Genomic DNA, 21484 nt, shown 5'->3' with positions numbered 1-21484 from the left:
CTTAGTGCAACCTCTACTTACCTTTTTAAATTCTGTATCCATGATGCTTCCTCCACGAAGTACAGGCAACACAGAAACAGGGACCTGGATGTCTTACTTCCCGCCATGCCTTCAGAACCTTGGGCACTGCCTAGCACACATTCAATGTTCAATAGATAGTTGTTGTATGAAAGAATAAATAATCTATGTTGTGGCTCTCTGCTGTTAGTGCCAATAACAAAAATGTGACCAGACTTCCAGTCTCTGCTAAAGTAAACAACTAAAGTGTATCTTCCAGAAACTTCCCTTTGCTGCTCATTCACCTTCAGAAATCTCAATCCCGTGTACCCTTCAAGGCAATGGAAGTTCAAATCCAGAAAGGTGTGAGGTGTGGGATTGGGCAGGGAAGGGGTACAGACAGTGGTTATTGAACCACTAACATAAATGCTGTTTTCTTCCTGTTTTATGAAATGTTAAGCTTTTTCCTACTTTTCTTTCATGGCCAAACACACCCCATTGGCAGATACTAAGGTTCAAATATTTGAGGTAGATGCCTGAGGGTGATTAAATCAGAGTTGGGACAACTAGTTCAACAAAAGAGAGTATAAAATATCAACAGACTAGCCCCAAGGGCTGGCACCCAATAGAGGGAGAGGAGGTAGGGGTTCACCCTATGGGTGCCTTGCTCTCACCCCCAGGGAGGCACAGTGCGCTCTGGGGAAGGAATTCCAGGCTGGTGCTGTACAAGCTTTGTGGAGGTGGCTGTTTGCTGTCATTACGCTCAGCAAACAGAAGTTGGTAGAATAAAGGGAGATGTTGTTCTGGTCAACTGTAGGTAGGGCACACAGATATGCTTTATAGATAAATGTTTTCATTAACACAGAGAGACTTTATCATAATCATTTTCACAAATCTAGTTCCCATCTAGGGAAACTGAGGCAGAGAAAGGCTGGCATTGATGTCTGCCAAGGTCATCACCACCCCTCATTTGAAACAGCAGTAAGATAAACACCCCCTTACTTTCTCCTTCCTGGCCCTGTCCCCGCTTGACTTTCTAAACCTTCCACACTGAAATGTATTCATTCAGATTGTTTTCCAAGGCTAGTGCTGAGTTTTTACCATGAAGGGCCCTCTGAACACACCAATAAAAGGAGCTCTATGTGTGTACTCGTCTGAATTATAAAAATGCCTACCTCCACCAAGGCTTGTCTGTCCATTCAAAACTCAGTGTTGATTCAAACACAAACAAACAAGAAAATACAGACTCCATGCTCCAAACCCATGAAAATGGTCAGTAACCCTTTGGGCCCAAGCTATCAGTGATACCTAAATTCAAATCAACTAGGAGATTTAGCTCATTTTAAAACTTCGGAGTGGGAGAAGGGTAGTATGAAAATAAGCAATTTGTTGTGAAAAAAGCATTCAACGGTTGTCTGAGTTATGTGTGTGTGTTCATTTGGTGGAGCGTGGTGCCAACATCACATCTAGAGGATATAGAAGGCAGTGCTCCAGCTTCTCCGTGAAGCTAACCTCCTTACCTATGACCGGGTTGGAGCTCCCAGTTCCCCTACAGTCTGGGGGTTTCCCTCTGAACACATCCAGGGCAGAGGTCCACAAGTTCCCAAAGAGCACAGAAGTCTGATGATCTATGCTGTAGATTCTACAGCAGTAAATGCTTTCCCTATTGTTTCAAGCAAAAGTCTAATGCTGTTAATTTTGTGCTGCTAAGGAGTCCTGGTAGTATTGTGGTTACGAATTGGGCTGCTAACCTCAAGGTCAGCAGTTCGAAACTACCAGCTGTTCCAACGGAGAAAAAGATGAGGCTTTCTGCTCCCGTAAAGATTTACAGCCTCGGAAACCCTGTGCAGGGTCACTATGAGCTGGAACCAACTCCACAGTATTTAACAATGACAGCAACAAGGAATCCTGGTGTGGCGCTGTGGGCTAATGCTCTGAACTGAAAAGTCATTTGAGCCACAAGGTGGGTGGTTCAAGCTCACCAACCACTCCTTGGAAACCCTATACAGGGTCACTATGGGTTGGAAACGACTCGAAAGCACTTAACAACAACAACAACAAATGTCATCAAGTGGGTTCCAACTCCTAACAACCCAATGTACAACAGAACAAAACAGTGCCCGGTCCAGCTCCAGCTTCACAATTGCCACTGTGCCAAGCCATCTCATTGAGGGTTTTCCTCACCTTCCACTTTACTAGTCCTTCTCTAGGGATTGTTGTTGTTTGTTGTTGTTATGTGCTGTGGAGCCGGTTCCAACTCCTAGCGATCCTGTACAGGGTTTAACTCTTTAGAGCAGAAAGCCTCATCCCGTGGAACAACTGGTAGTTCCGAACTGCTGACCCTGAGGTTCGCAGCCCGATTCGTAACCACTACGCTACCAGAGCTCCTGTCTAGGGATTGGTCCCTCCTAATAACATGTCTCTGGAGTCCTGGTGTGGCGCCGTGGGCTAATGCACCAGACTGCAAAGTCGTTTGAACTGCAAGGTCGGTGGTTCAAGCTCACCAGCTGCTCAAGTCAGAATCAACTCAACAGCACTTAACAACAATAACATGTCTGGAGGCCTGGTGTGCCACTGGGAAGGCACTGGACTGTGAATTGCAATCTAAGTGGTTCAAATGCACCAGCCTCTCCAAGAAACGACTCTCCGGCTCCACAACAAAAACAAGGTGTGCAAAGTAAGGACAGGAAGTCTTGCTTTCTTCCCTTCTAAAGAGCATTCTGGCTTTTGATAGACAAGTGAAAAGCTGAACAGCACACCTTAGTTTTTTGTGCTATCTAAGGTCTCACCTCAGATACTGAAGACAAAGTAGTCCATAAAGATTCAACCTAAAGCGCCGCCGCCCATCTGTCAGTTGGTTGTACTGTGGTGGCTTTCACGTTGCTTTGAGGCTGGAAGCTACAACATTCAAATACCAGCAGGGTTACCCATGGTAGGCAGCTTTCAGCAGAGCTTCCAGACTTAGATAGACAAGAAAGAATGTGATCTACTTCTGAAAACTGACCAGTAAAATCCTATGGGTGACAACAGAATATTGTCAAGAATCCCTGGTGGAACGATGGGTTAAGTACTGGGCTTTTAATCAAAGGATCCGTGATTGCTCATCAGGAGAAAGATGAGGCAGTTTGCTTCCATAAAGAGCAGTTCTACTTTGTCTATGAGAATTGTCTCCATGGCTGAAAGATGAACCCTTCCCCTTTCCCCGACCTGGAAGGCCCTCAAAATATACAGCGATGATCACAGTGGACTTGACCATCACTGATGGAGAAGATGGCTTAGGACTCAGCTGTGTTTTGTTCTTTTGTACATATGGATGCCATGACTGGCAACTAACCATTACCAAACGGAGTGGGTTAAAGTAGAGCTGTTGAGGCCATGTCTAACAGGTAGAGGATGGCAGAGAAATAGTAATCCAAGCCGAACCCCAGCGCCTAGAGCAGTGCTTGGCAGGTGTTTGCTGAATGAGCAAGCATACCAAGAGTGTGGGCCTGCCAGCATGCCTCCTGAGCTAATGAAACTGTGAAATGGGTAAAAAGGTGTCTTCAGCATCACAGGACTTTCTGTTTTGTGCGGTTTTCCCCCCTTCTTGGTAGTTTGCAGGTATCTGTAAGAAGGTGTGAAAGACTGATCCTGATAAATCTGTAATCCTTCCCAGGTACACTAGGATTCTAAAAGGGATGGAGGCTTTATGCTAAGGAGTTATTGTTGTTAGATGCCGTTGGGTAGGTTCCCACTCTTCTTCACACACAACAGAAGGAAATACTGCCCAGTTCTACACCATCCTCACAATTGTTGTTATGTTTCAGCGCAGTGTTGCTGTCACTCTGTCTCCTTGAAGGGCTTTGTCTTTTTCCCCTGAGGAGTAAATCTTTGGAATTTTAGCCCTAAATTGGTTTTCAGGCAATAGGGATGATAATAAGGAGATGTGGAAAGGTGCCTACAGTGTTTTCCAGATTCTCAGAAATCCCTTCATCCTGTTTTGTCTTTGCCTGGTCACACTGGCTGACTGTGCATCACCAGCTTGTTGCTGTTTTCAGTGCCGTCTAGTCGATTCTGAAACATAGTGACCGTGTATAGGGTTTCCAAGGAGCAGCTGGTGAGCTTGAACCGCCGACCTTGCAGTTCAAATGACTTTGCAGTCTGATGTATCAGCCCACAGCGCCACACCAGGACTCCACACCAGCTTACTTTTCCCAATATTTAGGGAGCTTGAGCCAGAGGGTGGGGCTGCAAAGGTGACTGTATTACTAAGGCCCTGGTTTCTGGAGGCTCCTGACATCCTTAAAGGGAGCAAGAAGATAAAATCTTAGGATTGTATCAGTGCTCCCATACTCAGCACTTGGTTTGCAGAAGGTTATGGTTCTCTGTGTAGTACTAACTCCATTGAGAGTCTTTACAAATATTCAGCCTCCACTGAGTTCATCCTGACCCAAAACTGACAGTGTAAAAATCCTTGCCCTCAGTCATGTAGCTTACAACTCCCCTAACCTACCCAGGGAAAGGCAGACTTGCCTCAATGGAAGTTGGGGTGCTAGGGACCTAGGATCATGAGGGCTCCAAAACCAACCCTCTCTATAAACTTTTCTCATTTGCGTTTATGTGCACATCCTAATCATGGTCCCCACTTTTGTAGTCCCGCCTGCAACTGTGAAGTACTCTGCTACCTGCTTCCTTTGTTTCTATATTAGCCATACGGTCCTAATACCTTTATGGTCTCATGCCGATGGTCTCCCTCATTCCAGTGATCTCTTTGTCTTATTCAAGAGTCCTGGTGTGGCGCTGTGGGTTCATGTGCCAGACTGCAAAGCCGTTTGAGCTGCAAGGTCAGGGGTTCAATCTACTCCTGGGAAACACTATACAGGGTCGCTATGGGTTGGAATGGACTCAAAGGCACTTAACAACAACATAAAATATCCTGGTGTGACACTGTAGGATAAGGACTGGACTGCAAAACACAAGATCCGCAGTTCAAATCCATCAGCTGCTGTCGTTATGAGTTGAAACTGACTTGACAGCACTTAACAACAACAACGACAGCAAAAACTATATTTGAATTTAGAGTCCCCTGAGATATTGCAGGTTCTGTTCCAGACCAACACAATAAAGAAGATCATACAAACTTTTGGTTTCCCCATGTATTTAAAATTATGTTTAGACTTCTGGGGCAAGATGATGGAGTAGGCAGACATGCTAAGCAGACTCTTTGCAACAAGGACATGGAAGACCAAGTGAAACACACAGATGGTGATTCTGGAAACCTCGACTTCATAGGCTAAGACAGAGAGGTGGATTGAGTGCCAATTGGAAGAGGAAGCTGAATAGGAGCAGCTGGAGAGAAGAAACTAGACGGGCTGTCTGTCTGCTGGTCTGGAGCTGCAAAGTCATCTTGAGCTTTTGCAATGGCAGCACAGAAGGAGGCAGGAGGTGGGCAACAAGGGAAGTGAGGTTGTTCCTCTTTCCCTCACCCTCCTGGTAACTGGGGGTATGGCCAGTTTCCGCCCTCACCTGCCCAGACACCAGGGGCACCCCTCCTGTACAGTCTCTGCTCTGCTTGAGGCTGTGCACAGGGCATACCACCCCCAAGTCTGGAAGCCTGTGAACTTACCCTAAACTACACTAAACAAACACTAAACTGTGCAGTCTAGCACATTAACCCACAGCACCACACCAGAGCCATCACGTTAAGGGTGAGTTAATGAAATGTTTGACCAAATATAGAAGGATAATGTTTCAGTTGGAGTCCTGGTATCGGTTTGAACCGTAATGTTGGAGGTTCAAGTTCATCAGCTGCTCTTTGGGAACCCTATACAGGGTCACTATGGGTTAAAATTGACTCATAGTTGATCATTGGTATGGTCCGCGAATTATATTATAAATACCCAAATGGTCCTCAGCAGAAGAAAGGTTCCCCACCCCTGCTGTGGGCCATGACAACTGAAGGCTTTTTGTCTGTGAACGATTCCAGCCTAGCAAAGTTTAATTCCATCTTGGGCCTAACTTAAAGTGTTTTGATGCCAATTTTTTTCTTGAGTACCTCTTGCAGCTCTGACAGCTGAACTGCCAGAGTTAGAAACAGTACATTTAAAAGTTGGTTTTGGGGGTCACTTCTCCCACCCAACCCTTGCAGGAACATTCCTAGGCACACCCCTTAATGGGTGTATCTTTGTAGATACAGTTGCTTTTCTCCCCTATAACACTTGGTAGTTGGAGGGTCAGAGAAAAAGAGGAAGGTCCCCCAAACAGATGGATTGACAGTCAAGTCATGGGGCTCAAAGGGAGCAGTGGTGAAGATGGCGCAAGGTCAGGCAGTGTTTCATTCTGTTTGTTGTACACAGAGTTGCTATGAGTCAGAATAACCAATTCCACAGAACCTAAAAAGAACACCACCATAGCCTAGCTGGAAGCAAGGTTGCCACAAACCTTCCATTTGTACAGGATACATTTGTAGCACAGCAGTCTGGGGTGAGGCCGCCCTGGTGCAGGGAACGTGGAGGGGGGTTCTTTAAACTGGGGGTGCACACAGCCTTCCCAAGGGACTGACCAGCAAGGCAGGCTGAGATGAAATCAATTTCCAAATTCTCAGTTTAGGTGTTCTTCTCAAACTGCCCTGGTAACTGTCTGTTATTTACAAAAGAAAGAAAGACAGATCTTTATCCTTCTGGAATCTTATTGTGATGTATTCTCAAGGGGATGAAAAAAAAAACAACCCACAACCCTCTTAAGCCTCAGGGTGCCGAAGTGAACCTCTGGGATCTGTGAAGTCACATCCTGTTCAGTTTCCCAGGGTTTCCCTGATTAACATAAATTACCTCAGTTACCTGTGTTGAGCAAATCTGTTGCAGAAGACCTCATTGAAGTTTTTAAAAAACAAGATGTCACTTTGATGACTAAGGTACATCTATCCCAAACTATGGTCTTTGCAATTGCCTCATATGCTTGCTAAAATTGAATAATCCAAAAGCAGGGCTAAAGAGGAATTGATGCATTTGAATTGTGGTACTGGCAAAAGAGTATCAGATATCTGTGGACTTTCAGAAGAAGGACCAAATCAGTCTCCGAATAAATCCAACCAGAACACTCCTTAAACATGAGAATGGTGAGACTCTGGTTCACTTTGGGCACACCACCAGGAAAGACCAAGACATTATGCTTGTGAAGTAGAGGGTCACTGAAAACGAGGGATGCCCTTCATGATGAAATGAATTGTACAAGAACCACAGGGGACTTACACATGCCAACACTCACGAAGATGGCACAAGTCCAGGGAGCCTTTATGCACAAGTCACTATGGTTGGAGCCCACACCACAACTAAGGGCAAAGCCTGGCCTGTACTGGGTGTTCTGAATTCAGAATCCAAAAGCCTTAACCAACAGATCAAAGTTAGCACTCACCAATACTTGGTACTGAGATCAAAAGCACCACCCCCCCCCAGGACCTGACCTAGCTGGCTATCACATTGCCAATATGGCCTTCCCGCCATAAATGCATACCTGAAACTCATCCTGAGGAAACATCAGACAAGCCCAAACTGCCAACCACTCTACAAAATAACTAGCCTTCTCTTCACAAAGCAATGAAGTCAAAGAAGACAAAGGAAGGCTGAAGACATCCAGCTGCTTCTGAACACTTGGCTGCTACACAAGATAGGGGTCTTCCATTGAGAGCCGAACAGAAAAAGATAAAAAATTCAATAAAGGACATTATCAACCTGATGGTCAGGATTTGGCTACTGGCTGTGAATTAGTCAATTGTTAGTAGTCACTGAGTGGGTCCTGAATCACAGTGACGTCACAGAATGGAAAGCTGTGCAGCTCTGTGTTAACTTCATGATGTTGGTACGTTTGAGTCCATTTCACTGTCTTTTGTGGAGGGTTCCCACTTTCTCACTGACACTTTACCAATAGGATTGTTTCAATGTTAAGTGTCCTGATTTGGGTCATTCTACTCCAGTCCTGAAGTCCTGGTGTGGTGCTGTGGGTTAATGCACTGAACTGAAAAGTCAGGTTGAACGGCAAGGTCAGCAGTTCAAGCTCACCAGCCTCACCTTGGAAATTCTATACAGGGTCTCTATGGGTTAAAACTGACTCCACAGTATATAACCACCACCACCGTCAAATCAAACATTAGATTTTGTTTTCTAATTATAGTCAATCTTCATTTTATTTCAACAGTATGTTTATTTCAACAGTTCAGTACGTTTTATTCCTGGTGTGGCACTGTAGGATAAGTACTGGACTGCGATCCACAAGGCCAGCAGTTCAAACCCACTAGCTGCTCCTTGGAAACCCAGTACAAGTTCATTATGAGTTGCAATCAACTGGACAGCACTTATCAACAACACCTACTATTGGAAATATATTAGTTTTACTGTATGATGAAAAACAGTACGTTCCTAGCTAATCACACCTACTATTGGAAATATATTAGTTTTACTGTATGATGAAAAACAGTACATTCCCAGCTAACCACAAAGTCAGCAGTTCAAACTGCTTAGAAACCCCATTCAGGAGTTGGAACTGACTCAATGGTACTTGACAACAACAGCTTTTCAAAGGAGTCCTGGTGTGGTGCTGTAGGATAAGCTCTGGACTGCTAACCACAAGGTTGGTGGCTTAAACCTACCAGCGGCTCCATGGAAACCCAATGCAGAGCAGGTATGAGTCAGAACCAACTGGACAGCACTTAACAAGAATTTCAAAATTCTTTAAAGGGGTTGTTGCTGTTGTTATATGCCGTGGAGTCAGTTCCGACTCATAGCGACCCTGTACAGGGTTTCTGAGGCTGTAAATCTTTATGGGAGCAGGAAGGCTCATCTTTCTCCCGCGCAACAGCTGGTAGTTTCAAACTGCTGACCATGAGATTAGCAACCCGATTCATAACCACTATGTTACCAGAGCTCCTTTTCACATGAGTAAAATTGTGTGCAGCCTGCTAGAATAAGGGATGAGATTGTTTGACTGAGAGCACAGAAGAGGGCTGGCTGTTCACTAAAGCGCTCACCTAGGGGCGGTCCCTGAGGTGGACCTGGCAGAGAGAGGTGGTGGTGGTTTTGTGCTGTGGAGTCGGTTCCGACCCATAGCAACCCTGTACAGGGTTTCCGAGGCTGTAAATCTTTACGGGAACAGAAAGCCTTGTCTTTCTCCTGAGGAACAGCTGGTAGTTTCGAACTGCTGACCCTGAAGTTCGCAGCCCGATTTGTAACCACTAAGTTACCAGAGCTCCTTGGCAGAGAGAGGTAGCACCCTACTTACACCGTAGCAAGTGGCAGGAGTCAGCATCCAGATTTGGGGTTTTGGGGTGCCCCAGGGCAGAACACTAGTACCTGGGGGCTTAGTTTGGTTTCCCAGAGGGGGCTTAGGCCTCAGGATGCAGGATAGGGATCCAGGGTGGGTTTTCACCCATTAGTCCCAAAGTGAGGCTTGACCAGCAGGTGGATGCCTTAATGTGCAGTCAGTTCCTGAGTGTCTGTCTAGATGGTTTCCTAAGGTCTACCTGGGACCATGCTAAGGACATCTACCGTAGTGCCTAGGGCTGAGTGTTCAGGTGGGCCCAGGGCACACAGGAGGACTACAGCCAGGAGCTGATGGAAACAACCGGCACGCTATCCCATGGTGTGTGCATGGAACCCTGCTAACCACAGGGTGGGTGGTTCAAACCCACCAGCCACCCCGAGGGAGAAAAATGAGTCTTTCTGCTCCTATAAAGATTTACAGCCTCTGAAATCCCATGGAGCAGTTCCACTCTGTTCTATCAGGCTGGTAGAGGTCATAATCAACTGGATGCCAATGGATTCTTTTTTCTTTCTATGCTTCTACATTCCACTCCCATCTCACTCCCCTTCTGGGGTCTCCTGCTTCCCTGGTGGCACAGGGAATAAGCACTTCACTGCTAACCAAAAGATCAATGTTCAAACCCATCAACTACTCCAAGCGAAAAAGACATGGCAATCTGCTTCCGTAAAGATTTATAGCTTCAAAACCTTAGGGGGTAGTTGTGCGCTCTCCTATGTGGTCAGAGTCGGAAGGGACTCAACGGCAACTGCTTTGCTTTGATTTGCTTCCTAGAAGCAACTTACAGATTGTTGTTGTTGTTAGGTGCCATCAAGTCAGTACCAACGCATAGTGACCTTATGCACAATGGAACGAAACACTGCCTGATTCTGGGCCAACCTCACTATCATTGCCATGCTTGAGCCCATTGATGCTGCCATTCTGCCAATCCATCTCATTGGGGGTCTTCCTCTTTTTCTCTGACCCTCCACCTTACCAAACATGATCTCCTTCTCCAGCGACTGGTCCCTCCTGACAATATGTCCGAAGTATGAGAGACGAAGTTTGGCCATCCTGGCCTCTAAGGAGCACTCTGGCTGTACTTATTCCAACACAGATCTGTTGGTTCTTTTGGCAGCCCATGGCACTTTCAGTATTCTCCTCCAACACCATAACTCAAAAGCATCAATTCTTCTACAGTCTTCCTTATTCACTGTCTAGCGTTCTGACAATGAAGAACAGAGAAACACTGTCAGAAAAACACAGATCTCTCCTTCCAACTCCTTAAACAAATCCCAATACCACAGACAAGCTCAAATTCTGCTCCACCAGAGAGACACATAGTTCCACCACTCACTGTACACTGTACATTGTTGTGGTTGTTAGTGTCTTTAAGACAATTCTGACTCACAGCAACCCATGCACAACACACCTAAACACAGCATGGTCCTCTGTCATCCTCACAATTGTCAAGTTTGAGCCAATTGCTGCTGCTACCGTGTCAACCTATAGTGACATGAACTGTAATGTTGTTTGGTCTGGTCCAACGCATAGTAACCCCAGATGTATGGTCCTGGATAATCTGCATGGTTGCTAAACCAAAGGTTCTCAAAGTGTGGCCACAGCAGCTGCCGCATTACCTGCAGACCTATTAGGAATTCTCAACCCCCGATTATTATCAATGTCCCTAACCCAGTGTCTGAAGGGTCTCTGGTAGCGTAGTGATTAAGTGTTGGGCTGCTAATCTCAAGGTCAGCAGTTCGAAACTACCAGTGGTTCCATGGGAGAAAGATGAGGCTTTCTGCTCCTTTAAAGATTTACAGTTGTTAAGAGTCAGAACCGTATCCGCAGCACACCACCACCAACCCAGAGTCCAATGACACAGTAAGCAAGGTAAACACAGGCTTACTTACTAATCAGATTAATGAGTAAGCACAAGTAAGCCCGTGCTTACCTTGCTTATTGGGTAATTCTCCCCTTTCCTAACCCAAAGGTGTACTGAGGATTAAAGATAGGGCATGTCCTGGCCACAGTAAAAGTCAGCACGTGGCTGTCCTTGTCGCTGTCCTTCACATGACTCATAATCAGCATTCATGGGGGGCACAGTGCTTTCATGAGAGGAAGGAATCTTCTTGATTCCTTATTCCCTTCAGCTGGGCTCAGACTCAGCCTTCCAAGTCACAATGCTTCCTGGCAGCTTCTTCAGCCCAACCCTGAGTCTCAGGCTCTGAACTCTCAGGCCCCAGCCCCCACCCACATGCATCCATTGTCCAGAAAGGAGGATCCCTCCCATCTGGTTTTCAGATTCCCCTTGTAGGTCCCATAGCTCTTCCTAGTTATTTCCATCCGCAAGGAGTTTTAGCAGTTCAACGGATAAGAGTGTCACTGCTAACTGAAAGGTTGGTGGTTTGAACCCTTCAGTGGTTCCATGGGAGAAAAGACCTGGTGACGCGCTTTCATAAAGATTTGTTGTTGTTGTTGTTAAGTGCCATCAAGTACAACCTAGGAAACCCTATGGTTGTTATGAGTTGAAATCTACCCGACTCGATGGCACTTAACAACAACAACAACAACCCTACCAGGAGGTCAGGTAGTAGGCTCTTCTAGAATTAAGACCCTTCCTTTTGGCACCAGTTTCCTTGAACAATAACCTAGCCCCAAACATCTTGCTAAATTAACTATATTTAACCTGTCCTCCACCACCTGGTATATAGTTGATCGCCAGTCGATTACAACTCATGATGCCCCCGTGTATGCAGAGTAGGTCAGCTCCGTAAGGTTTTCAAGGTTGGTGCTAATCAAAAGTTTGGTTGTTTGAGTGCACATACCACTCTGCAGAAGAAAGGTATAGCAGTTTGCTTCGGTAAAGATTTATAGGCTTCAACTTCCTGGGAAAGATGGCGGAGTAGGCAGAGCCTCTGCAACAAGGATACTGGAAATCAGTGAAATAGACACCAATGGGGATCCCGGAACCCTGAGCTTCAGAGGATAGGATAGAGAGGTGGATGGAGTGCCCCAGTTGGAAGGGAGCACTGAACAGGAGCTGCCAGCGAAGTAACAGACAGGTGGGTTGTTGGCTGGCTAGCTTGGAGCAGTCTGGAGGCACAGGATGCTTGCTGGAGTCTGGTGTGGAATGGGGTGAGGTTCTTCCTTGTTCTCTTCTGGTAACTGGGGTATGATTGATTCCTGCTCTCACCCACCTGGTAACCAGTGGCAACTCCTCCTGAGCAGTTTCTGGTCTGCTTGAGGTCAGGAACTGGGGGTACCACAGCCAAGTCCAGAGGTACACGAACCTGCCCTGCACTATCCTACACAAACAGCTAACAAAATCGTGTATACACTTCCAGTCTCTATCACATCCACCAGGGTCACCTCTCTTGGGTCACCTCATTCCGTTGGGTCTCCTCTCTTAGGAATGGTCACAAATAAGGATGTCTTCCTGTCAGTTGGCCAGGTTTTCCAAATTTCTTGGCATAGATGAATGAGTGCATCCAATTCCGCCTCAGAGGTGGTGCATGCCTGAGAACACACCAACGTACAGTCATCAATGAGATATAAATACAGCATGGCAGAGAAAACAATTTTATCTCACACCAAGGAACACGACGGAGTGCCTCAAACAAGTGACCAGAGTCAGAAAATAAAGCATTCTGGTATCAGAACGACTTGATAATTGAAAAGAATGATATTTAGGTACCTTCAACGGACTGTGAGAATGATCGAGAAAACGGCAGTTGAAATCAAAGAAAACACACAAAATTTTAGAAGAAAACACTCCAAGAACAAATTGACAGAACAGATGGAAAATTGAAAGCCATACAAAAGCAGCAATTAGAAAGTCAGAAGGTGGATATTAAGACTTCAGAACTAGATAATGCATTCAAAGAGCAAAGAAGCAGAACTGAATCAATGACAGGCTGAATGAAGGAGCTTGAAAATAAATTTCTCACTCTTCATTTGCTAGAGAAATAATCAGTTAAAAAAAAACAAAACACAATAAAAATCCAAAGAAAGCCTAAGATTTGGACACCATCAAGATGAATAACTTATGGGTGATAGGGACTCCAGAATTAAAAGAGACGACAACAACAACAACAAAAATCAAAGAGCAAATTGTGGAAGTTATTGGAAGAAAATGTCCTTACATCATCATCAAAGATGAAAAGAGAGCCATTCAAGAAGTTAAATAAACTCCAAATAGCATAGACCTCAAAATGAAATTACCAACAACACATTATGATGTTATAGGATAAGCACTGGACTGCTAACCGCAAGGTTGGCTATTCAAACCCACTAGCCACTCCTTGGAAACCCTTTAAGTTGGAAATGACTCAAATATACTTAACAACAACAATTATAATCAAACTTTTCAAAACCAAAGACAAGAATCCTAAAAACAGCTTGGGAGAAACCAAAAGTTGTCTACAAAGCAAAACTAGTAAGACTAAGCTCTGATTTCTCAGCAGAAACCATGCAGGAAGAAGACAATGGGATGGCATATATAAAACCCTGAAAGAAACTGCCAACCAAGAATCATATGTTGTGCCATCATAGTGACCCTATGCACAACAGAACCAAACACTGCCCGGACCTGCATCAACCTCACGATCATTGCCAAGTTTGAGCCCACTGCTGCTGCCACTGTGCCAATCCATCATGTTGGGGATCTTCCTCTTTTTTTTTTTCTGACTCTCCACTTTACTAAGCATATCTTTCTCCAGGGACTTGTCCCTCCTGACAATATGTCCAAAGTATAAGAGACCAACACTTACCATTCTGTCTTCTAATTAGCATTCCGACTGTAATTTTTCCAACACAGATTTGTTTGTTTTTCTGGAAGTCCATGGTACTTCTAATATTTTTCTTCAACACCATAGCTCAAATGCATCAATTCTTCTATCATCTTCGTCATTCATTGTCCAATTTTCATGTGCCTATGAGGCTACTGAAAATACCATAACTTGGACCAGGAGCATCTTAGTCCTCAAACTGACACCTTTGCACTTGAAAACTTGCAAGAGGTCTTGTGCACAGATATGTCTAGTTCAATACATCATTTGATTTCTTGACTGTTGCTTTGGTTCCATGAATGTTGGTAGCGGATCCATGCAAAATGAAGTCATTGACAACTTCAAACTTTTCTCCATTTATATGGATGTTATTTATTGGTCAGAAGATGTTTATTGGTCCACTGGTGAGGATTTTTGCTTTCTTTACACTGAGGTGCACCCCACACTGAAGGCTGTGGTCTTTGGTTTTCATTGTATTTTAAATCCTCTTCGCTTTCAGCAAGCAAGGTTGGATCATCTGCATATCCCAGCTTGTTAATGTGTCTTCCTCCAATTCTAATGCCATGTTCTTCTTCATATAATCTAATTTCTCAATTTATTGGTCAGCATTCAGACTGAATAAGTATGGTGAAAGAGTACAACCCTGCAACATACTTTTCCTGATTTCAAACCATTTAGTGTCCCCTTGTTCTGTTTGAACAACTACCTCTTGGTCTATGTACAGGTTCCGCATGAGCACAATTAAGTATTCTGGAATACCCATTCTTCACAAAGGTATCCACAGCATATCATGATCTACACAGCTGAAAGCCTTTGCATTGTCAATAAAACACAGGTAAACAGAGTCTAGCCTAGGCGGGAAAGGCGAGGCTGGGGCAGCACGCGTGGACCTGGGGTCCTTGCTGATGGATTACTGAGCTTCACTGCTCCGGGCCAGCTCCTCGTGGCCACCCTCTACCATACAGCCAACTTGTGACCTTTGTCAGAATGGTGTCACTTCTATGGGGAGGACAACACATGAAGTATGTGGGGAAGCTGTCACTCACTTGGCCCCAACAAGGTCTTCAGTGAACTCAGCAGCGATGTCCTCCATTTGTGATGCAGCCGCAGCTACTATGTCCAGGAGGACTTCCCAGCTATGACCTTCTAGAATGTGACCTGACCCGGGAAATCTCTTAAGCAGCCTCTCTGTACTCCAGTTCACATTCTGAAAAAAGGGGAGAGTGAATGAAACAACAAAACACAGGTAAACATCTTTCTGGTATTCTCTGTTTTCAGCCTAGATCCATCTGATGTCAGCAATGATATCCCTCATTCAACGTCCTCTTCTGAATCCTGCTTGACCCTCTGGCATAGTTCCTTGTCAATGTATTATTGCAGCAGTTTTTTAATTATCTTCAGCAAAATTTTACTTGCATGTGATATTAATGATATTGGTTGATGATTTCCACATTCTGTTTAGTAACCTCTGTTTGGAATGTGCACAAATACGGGTCTGTTCCAATCAGCTGGCCAGGTAGTTGTCTTGCAAATTTCTTGGCAGAGATGAGTGAGTGCCTCCAGTGCTGCATCACTTTGTTGAAAGATTTCAGTTTGTATTCTGTCAATTCCTGGAGTCTTGTTATTTGTCAATACCTTTAGTGCACCTTGGATTTTTTTCCTTCATTATCATTGGCTCTTGATAATATGCTAACTCTTGAAATGGTTGACTGTCCTTCAGATATGATGGTGAAATTAGGACATTTCCAGATAAACAATTTTTTTTTTTTTTAATTTGTAATACTCAGACTAAACTTAAAAAATATTAAAGAGAGTTCTTTGGACAGACGATCAACAATAGCAGACAATCACCTGAGGTTAATATACATGACAATATTACCCAGAATACTTACATAACTTTGGATACTTATGTAACTCAGATATGTAAGTATCCAAAGTAAAACAAACCTACAAGACTGAAATAGGGAACCAGAGATATCAGTATGCAACAACAAAAACACAAAGTAATACGTGGAGAGGGAATAGTGCAGTTATAGAACTTCTAAGTGAAGAGGTAATCAAGTAGATATAAAGAAAAATCAATAAAAACTTAACTGTAACCCTAAAACTAGACCAAGCCTTGCCCTTAGCCCTTGCCAAACCCTACCACTAACACTAATCCTAGCCCTAACCATTAAACCTAACACTAAAGGAAATACTTGTTGTTGTTAAGTGCTATCGAGTCAGTTCTGACTCATAGTGATCCTGTATAGGGTTTCTGGGGAGCAGCTGGTAGGTTTGAACTGTCAACCTTATGATTCACAGTCCAGTGCTAATCCTATACTGAGCACCACACCAGAAGTCCAAAGGAAATCTTAGACTTAACCATAGTCCTAATCCTAACTCCTCACACTATGACCCCCCAAAATAAATAAATAAAAAGAAAACACATGCAAATAAATAAATAAAGATTTCCAGGCTTGGAAAGTTTGTGGGTCACTATGAATTGAAATTGTGTTGACAGAAATGGGTTAGGTTAGGTTGTTTTGTATTTTCACCTTTGGAAGATCAGCGGGCCTGGCCTGTCTTCCAAGGTACCTCTGGGTGGGTCCAAACCTTTCAGCTAGTGGTCGAGCACTTAACCAGTTGTGCCATCCAGGGGACTCTAGTGACAGAGGGCCAACCTTAACGGAGATGGATTGACACAGACACACCAAGGCAATGCTTCAATCTGTTATATGTGTGTATAAGGTCAACTAACAACCTTCACCTAGATCAAGTGCAGCCAGAGTGCTCCTTGGAAGCCAGAATGGCCAGACTTTGTCTCTCATTCTACGGACATATTTTCAGGAAGGACCAATCCCTGGAGAAAGATATGTTTGGTAAAATGGGGTCAGAGAAAAAGAGGAAATCCACCATCAAGATGGATTGGCACAGTGGCAGCATCAATGGGCTCAAGCGTAGCAACAATTGTGAGGTTGGCACAGGACCTGGCAGTGTTTTGTTCTGTTGTGCATAGGGTCACTCTGAGTCTATACCAATTCGATGGCACATAACAATAACAACAACAACTTTCACCTAAGTTTCTTTTAGTCTTGGGTCTCCCATGTTTTTGTTTTGGTGTGTGTGTGAGAGAGAGAGAAAGAGAGACATTGGAGCTGGTGAGATGGGATTTGCAACTCCGGTCCGTCTAGAAAGATGACTGATATTGGAATAATAATAATTATATTAGCAAATTGTGGACGTCAATTCAAGAAAGATTCTTTTTGTTTCTAGTCCTCCTTTCTCTTTTAGTTTCCAACCCCAGCACTCTGGAATTTGGGGAACTCTTCCTCTGTAGGGACAGAAGCTTTTAGTTAATAGCCCAGGGGACCTCTTTTTACAAATGCAGAATTCCAGCTCCTACCCTAGGCCCACCCAAGCTCTGCATTTTAACTAACCCCCAGGCGATTCACCTGTGTGTGGTTTGCGAAGCCCTGCCAGAGGGCAAGGTTTACAAAACTCCCCAGGACAAATTCTCCTGGTGGAGGACAGTAGTTCAAAATACAGGTTCCCAAAGATCTGATTTAATATGGTTGGGGTGGAGCTCAGGGATATGAGCTTTTTTAACAGCCACCACATGTGATTCTCATAAAGCTAATTTGAAAACTGGGTCAATAAAGATTTGAAAACAACCATTTTCATTCCAGTAATTACTGTTCTGTTGTATCTAGAGTCCGTAAGAGTGAACCGGGTTCTAGGGCACCTAACTACAGAGTGTTGAAGGGAATTTGTGACATTTGGGAGTGGAGCACAGACTACCTCTCCAGTTATCCTTTCAAAATAAAAAATGATTAAAATGTAAACAGCTCAGAAGGAAGCACAGTATATAAATAAATACAAAGTGAAACATGTGAGAGTATTTTTTTTTTGAGTCTACAACGTTTTCTGCCTTTGACAGACACATTGTGGTCTTACTACTTATTTATTTCTATTATTGTTGTTAAGTACCGGCGAGTTGATTCCGACTCATAGGGACCCTGTAAAAGAGGGTTTCCGAGGAGCAGCTAGTGGGTTTGAACTGCCCATCTTGTGGTTCACAGTCCAGTGCTGATCCTGCAGCATCACGCCAAAAGTCCATTAAGTCCATTAGTGAAAAAAAAAATTGAATTTTCCTTCTCTGACAGGTTTCTGTCTTACACAGCCTACAGCTTTAGGTTTTACTATATATATATTTGTTGTTAAGTGCCACCGAGTCAATTCCGACCCATATATATATGTTGTTGAGAGAGTGTGTGCTGGTGTGGCGCTGTCGGTTAATGCACCAAACTGCAAAACTTGCAAGGTTGGTGGTTCAAGCTCACCAGATGCTCTTCAGAAACCCTATACAGGGTCGCTATGGGTCGGAACCGACTAGATGGCACTTAACAAAAACAAAAATATATATGTTAAGGGACTCTGGTAGCGTAGTGGTTACGAATCGGACTGCCAATCGCTAGGTCAGCAGTTCGAAACTACCAGCGGTTCCGTGGGAGAAAGATGAGGCGTTCTGCTCCTGTAAAGATTTACAGCCTCGGAAACCCTGTACAGGGTCACTATTGAGTTGGAACCGACTCCACGGCACATAACAACAACTATATATATATATATATAGCCTTCTGAACTGCTTGCTATATGAGCGGGACTCAAAAAAATCATGGAAAAATTTCATTACCTTTTAATCCCATTTTCCACGAACTTTTTGAAGCCCCTTGGCTATGTGTCCTCTTCCTAACATGTCACACCTGAGACCAGGACAAGCTTGTTTAAACCAGCAAAATGGGGATTATGTGGTGAAACTCCAGCTTTCAGGGAGACGAGCTCGAGCGCAGCAAAGTGGACCCAGGTGGGTTCCGTTCGACTTCTCCGGCTGTGGGGCGCATCCTCCGACCGTGCACGTCCCGTGGGACGCCGCATCGAAGCGCGGCATCTACTGTCAGGAGAGGCGGGCGCCTAATCAGTGGTTCCCAAAACCGCTCAAGCCTGGGAGTGAGCACAGTTCCCCGCCGACCCGGTTGGCGCCCTCCTGCTTCGGCGCCCAGAAACAAAGGGCACAATTTACCAGCCTCTGGCCTGCCCAGATGAGAACGGCCACTTTGGGTTTTTCAAGTCGCCCAATTCAATATTGACACGAACAATCCCAGGCTTAGATCTAAAATGACTGGCCACACAAGGAACCGTTGAGCACGTAGCAAGAAAAAAAAAAAACACCGGATACTTTACGCTTAAAAAGCGTATAACAAGTCATTGCGTACCCCTGCCCCCCAGGTTGGCGCTCCCCATAGCCTCCAGTTGTTGTGGAAAATAAAAGCCAATTTGGGGAGGGGCTCGGGCCTCGCACGCGTCCAGGCAGCCCCCGCAGCTGCGGGCCTGTAACTTTAAACCTGGCCTGAGATCATCGAGTTCGCGCTGGCCAAACAGAACTGGGGGGCGGTCCTAAGTGCGCCTCGGCCTGGGACCACCTTACCCGACCCGGCTCCCCGCCCTCATTTGGAGAGATAAATGCTGACTCCGCTCCGAAAGTCCTCAACTGCGAAGTTGTTCTTCCGAAGGCTGGCTCTCCCTACAGCTGCAGGCGAAAAAAAAGTTTGGGGAGGGACTGCCTTTGCTTCCCCACATTCCTGCCCCACTCCCCTGCTCCTTCAGGCGAGGACCTGGGCCTAGAAGCTTTTTATCTTTACCCAACATAAACACTAGCTGCTCGGCCTTAAAGAACACCAGCCAACTGAAACGATGTTGAAGGTGCCGATTCTGCTTTTTCTTTTGGGAAGCGCATCGCTCTGGGTCCTGGCAGAAGGAGGTAAGAGCCGGTATGGGCAATGCCATTCGTTGCGGGTGGGGACGAGTGGAGACTTGCTGGAAAGCTCCGCTTGGTATGTGAGGTTACCCAGGAGAGCGGAGGGAGCGCGAGTGTATGTGCCAGGCTGGCTTCAAACTCAGGAGGAGGGAAGGCAGTTGCTTAGTTGGTACCGAATGCCAAAGAAACAACTGAGCGGATCTCGAAGCCACAAGTAGCAAGATGTGGGCAGAGGGGCCTCGCTCCGGGTCACACAACCTCTTTACACCCCCTGCTCAGTTCACAATGCCAGTTTGAATCGAAAATTACTGCCGGACAGGCGAGACTGGGCTTTTCCGTAGGCAAATTAAATATTGTGTTGGAAGGATATCCATGGCCAAAGAAAATTTAGCCTGTGGGTTCTGGATGGTCTGAGGGGGATTCAGGAGAGACCTGAGGAGGGAGTTGGGGTAGGGACGAGGCCTCATCCCAGTTTGTTCTCTTTTAAGGCTGCTAAATCCTACACTCTGTAGGCCAGCATGGAGATACATGGGGCCCCATCACTGGGCAGGTGCTGGAAGAGGCCCCGTTAGTTTGTGTGAAGGAGGGGAAAGAGGCAAAGGATTGAGTGGTTTGAGCTATGGAGAATTGTGGTCAACACTGAGGTTTATAGTGGTTTGGAACCACGTGATGAACGTGGCCAGTGTCAAAGTCTGAGTTAAAGTTAGCGATCCCTTTAAATAATTTTAAATGATTTTGCCAAGGAAGGATGCTACCTGCCCCATCACCTGCGTGTTCCCTTTCCCTCCTATTCTTACATTTTCTTCTCAACCCTTTCCCCCTCTTGCCCAGCGTGTTGGTGGCATCCGTGAATATTAATATTGGTCAATATTTTTCCCCTCTTTTTATGTTTTTATCTGTTTCCCCAACAGAGTAGAAGCTGTACATCTTTTATTGATTTCCCAAGGCCAAAACAACGTCGGACAGTGGTAGTTGCTCAGTAAATAATTGGTCGAAGGGCGTGAGTAGCCCACTAGTGGTCCTTGGGGTTGGAGTGTGCTGAGCTGGGCTCTGAAAGGCTAAACTCTTTCATTTTCCCAATTGAGGCCTCTCAGAGGACTTCTTCCTGGATGAGTTTGAGGTCGGGGCAGACCTAACCTAGGTTTCCTTCATTTCACACTGAGATCAAATACCCCACCTTAGTGAAATTATACAAGCTACCTGATGTGTGTTCCACAGCCAGCCTCAGGGAGAATGTTTCTGCAGTTCTGTCTCTGGAGCTCTTACTTCCCCCTGGAATATGCACAGTTGCATTTCCTTTTTGGCGAGACTGTATGCAAATGACACCAGTTTGTGCTCACCAGGGAGAGGTGTCAGGAGGCCCCAAAATAGAGCTGCATCCCAGGTCCACTAAGGACAGCAGCTGGGTGGCATCGGGAAGGGTTAGCTGTAATTATTTAAGCCAGTTACTTGAATTTCCAAGGGTATTTCTAAAAGATGGTGTTAAGCCTTTTCTGTGGTTAGTACTAGAAAGTGAGCTGCTGAAGAAAAGTCTGCTGGTTTGGGGTGGGGGATGTGTTGCAGGGCGCAAAAGAGCGAGGCCCAGTGGGGTTTTTGTCCACAGATAATGAGCAAACCAACTTGAATATGGATG

The 21484-nt window shown here is 45.2% G+C and overlaps 1 pseudogene; it reads right to left on the bottom strand.

Annotated features, from left to right (window-relative positions):
- Window positions 1-18862: 18862 nt before the first annotated feature.
- Window positions 18863-21484, bottom strand: part of LOC102820658 — a 93240-nt pseudogene continuing 90618 nt past the window's right edge.

Source organism: Chrysochloris asiatica, unplaced genomic scaffold, assembly GCF_000296735.1.
Source record: "Chrysochloris asiatica unplaced genomic scaffold, ChrAsi1.0 scaffold00090, whole genome shotgun sequence".
NCBI classification, from domain to species: Eukaryota; Metazoa; Chordata; class Mammalia; order Afrosoricida; family Chrysochloridae; genus Chrysochloris; species Chrysochloris asiatica.
Note: the sequence above shows the minus strand (reverse complement) of the source record. Positions and strands in the feature narration are given on the sequence as shown.